Genomic DNA, 3,674 nt, shown 5'->3' on the forward strand with positions numbered 1-3,674 from the left:
GGGACAGAGCTTTCTTTTTGTGATTATTAATAAACAATATATTTGTTTTACTATATAAAAGGAAAAAAGAACAAAAAAATCATTAAAAAAACCCCACAGGCCCTAAAATGTCCACCAAAGTGTTTTAGGTCTGCACAGAACAGCTTGCAGATCTCAGTAATCAAGAGTTACTGCCCCCTTATGGTGGTGATTGATGGTAAGTACCCCTTTAAATATCGGTAGTCATTGGTGTGTGCCCCCTAAATGTTCTAGATCAGTAGTAAGTGCCACATAACTGTTGGTGGTCAGTGTTTGTTCCCCCATAACATTGGTGCTCAGTGTGCCCCCTTTATGGTACATAAGTGCATTGTGCTACACTTGATTGGCTGGCAAAGCACAATAGAAATGAATGGAGAGCTTGGGAAAAAAAGAGTTCTTTCTACTGTGTTAAGCTGCTTTAAGATAGCATAAGCTGCATACCATGGCCTATATTTTCTGCATGGACAGGTCACAGTATGCAGTAGTACTGTGAAGTATAATGGAGAGAAGATAGCAATATCTGCTTTCAGTTATAAATGAGCCTCTTAATGACAATCAATTATGATTTAGATGTACTGTTATTGCACTTTAAGGTGGCTTAAATGCTATTGCAGCTAAATGAATCAGGGTCCTTGTGTTTAATATGTATCTTACCATGTGTTCACCTTGCAATCTCTATGAATTTATACCGGAAATTTTTTTTTTGAAAGGCAGCAAAATACAATGTTCTGTATTTAAAAACATGCAATGTAACATGATGCAACAGAAAGCTATGTTAACACTAAAAAATATATAGCGTATATGAGTGCACGTAAAAGCATAACACAAATGCCTTTGTACACTGATCCTCCTAAATTCATTAACAAATGAAAATTAATTAGGTATCTACTAAAATGTGGGACCCCTATAACTAGTGGAACCCTGGGCGGTCCACAGTTCTCCCTTTTAGCTGTTAGAGAGAAGGTTTTCTTTTGAGAATTCTAGAAACAGCAGTTACTATGCAGTGGCGGAACTAAGGATCAAAGGGCCCTGGTGCAAGATTTTTTTTCGGAGTGTACAATAAATGCGCTTGAAACATCCCCAAACTACCCCAAACTACCTCTCCCCTCACATCCCCCGCCCTCTCGCTTTGTGTTAGATAGGGTTACATAGTGTTAAAACAATGTGACTTAAGGCACATACCTCGTTTGCCCACTCTGTCTCCTGCAGCCCTTCTGCTCCTGGTCACTGGAAAGGCAGAGCCCGCACTGAGGCATGTACAGAGCATCCAGGGCCAGGCAAAGCAATTGCATGACTGAAGGAATGCCGGGGATGTCCTGTTTGATAAAACATCCGCGTCCCTGAAAAACATCGTCACCGATGTTTTAGCAAACAGGACATCCCCGGCATCCCTTTAGATGGGCTTGTTCCATGCCCGTCTCTGAATGATTTGAAGCCCGGGGGCACGTGCCCCCCCCCCTCGGTATGCCACAGCTACGGTAGGACACTCTGGGGGGTTGAACCCCCCTATCCCCCCTTGTCTACGCCCCTGAAAGTGACAGCTGTACAGATCCTTCTGCCCTTGGCCGCTCTGTGGCTGAGGAGAAGAATGTGTACAGCTGTCACTACTGTGTGCCGGCTTCACTGATCGAGAGCGGCGATCACTCTTCTGAGCTCTCTCTTCTCAGTGAGAAGAGTGATCGCCGCTGCAGCGGCCGTTTTCAAAGGACACTGGCTCAGTCCCCCAGCTGGTGTCCCTCCCTACAGACTAGAAGACGTTGGGGACCGGACCTCAGTGGGCCCCTCAACTGCCTTGGGCCCCGGGCCCCCGCACCTGCTGCACCGCCGGTAGTTCCGCCCCTGTTACTATGGTAGCATGATTTTTTAAACTGCTGACCAGAGTTGCCCGCTATTCTAAGTTCTCCTGACAAATTTGTGGATAGCAGTGTCTTCATTACATGGGGGGATCTCGCAGAGTGAAGGTTTGCAATGCACAGTGGTCTGCAATAGCAACCTAGATGAAAGGGAAATAGAAATGCTCTGAAGTGACAGTACTATCAGATAAAGTTGAAATTTTTCTTATCAACACATGCTGGTACAAACTTGTGGCAACTAAGAAAATACCAAAGCACTTTCTGTACCTAATAGCTGACAGCAGAAACTGCTGGCACTTAAATTGCCATCATATTCTTTTCTTTGGCCTTGAAGTCTCTCCCACTTGACAATGCCTGGATCTGTGGATAGGCAACAGGTATTGTATTGTGGACTGGGGCAGAGGGCATTTATTACTATACAGGAGTTATATAGCGTCAACAGTTTCATACATCCCAACCTGCAAAACCTTATTTCAGGGAGGTGCCCTTCTCATTTCAGGGAGGTACCGTCTCTGTTTTTTTTTATTTTGACAGCGGCCGTCGGCCACCTTCACAATAAAAAAAATTTAAAAAATAAAACAGCAGGGGAATGAATAGCTAGGCTGCTATTGGTAATTTCAAATTGCAATAGCCAATAGCAGGCTTGCTCTTGTACCCACCCACTGCTGCTGTCAATCAGCAGAGGAGCAGCTCAGGTCCACCTCTGCTGATTTACAACAGCAGCATACAATAATAATCACAAACAAAATACAAATAAAATAAAAACATTATTTAATTAATAATAACATAAAAAATAATATAATATTTATAATAGTATATATGTGCGAGTGTATGTATGTGTATATATATATATATATACCTTACAGCGAAAAACTTTATTTATACTAGTGAGCGGCGAGCAGGAAAGGTTTCAATCCTTTGCGGGATAAAATGTCTCTCTTGCGGGCGTCCGGGAGCCGCTATCTAATAGGGGGAGACTCCCGGAACGTCCGGGAGACTTGGGATGTCTGCAGTTTGCGCAGTGCTTTTCAAAATAAGGAACATTACAGTTACAATACAATTCAATACAAAGATGGGCAGGAGGGCCCTGCCCATGAAAACTTACAATCTAAAAGGGTTGGGCAGGTGTTACAAAAGGTGGTTGTTTATGTTGTTTGAGAAAGTGATAATTTAGTGGTTAGGTAGAGGTGGAATAGGCTTCCCTAAAGAGATGATTTTCCAGGGATCTCCTAAATGCTGACAGAGTAGGAGATAGCCAGACAGGTAGGGGTGGGAGTTCCAGAGGTTGGGAGAGAGTCTAGAGAAATCCTGGAGGTGAGAGTGGGAGGAGTTGATGAGGGAGCTAGAGAGCAGGAGGTCCTGGGAGGACTATTAGGGTGATACTTTGAGACGAGATTGGAAATATAGCAGGGGGCAGAGTTGTGGATCGCTCTGTAAGTGGTTATTAACCCCTTCATGACTGAGGCCCTTTTTTCAATTTTTGCACCCATGTTATATTCCACATTTTAGGCCTGAAAATGACGTAAAACCCCCCAACATTATATATTTTCTGAATGCCAAGACCCTATAGAATAAAATGGTGGTAGTTGAAAATTTTTATGTTGCGCAATATTAGCGCAACTCCTTATTAAACCCCAAAATTTAGTGACAAATTTAATTAAATGCCCCAAAACACAACAAATTACCCATTTTTTAAATGAAATATAAAAGATGAGGTTACAACGAGTAAAACGATACCCAACATGCCCAGTTTACAGATTGCGTGCGACCGTGAAACGGCGAAAAACTGCAGTACCCCAAAAA

General features: G+C 43.0%; 1 protein-coding gene across 1 annotated transcript in view; it reads right to left on the reverse strand.

The window, feature by feature from the left end:
- Positions 1-3,674, reverse strand: part of MYO16 (myosin XVI) — a 214,031-nt gene that overhangs the window by 133,583 nt on the left and 76,774 nt on the right. The window lies entirely within an intron of this gene.

This window comes from Nanorana parkeri, unplaced genomic scaffold (genome assembly GCF_000935625.1).
Source record: "Nanorana parkeri isolate BGI_ZX_2015 unplaced genomic scaffold, ASM93562v1 scaffold636, whole genome shotgun sequence".
NCBI classification, from domain to species: domain Eukaryota; kingdom Metazoa; phylum Chordata; class Amphibia; order Anura; family Dicroglossidae; genus Nanorana; species Nanorana parkeri.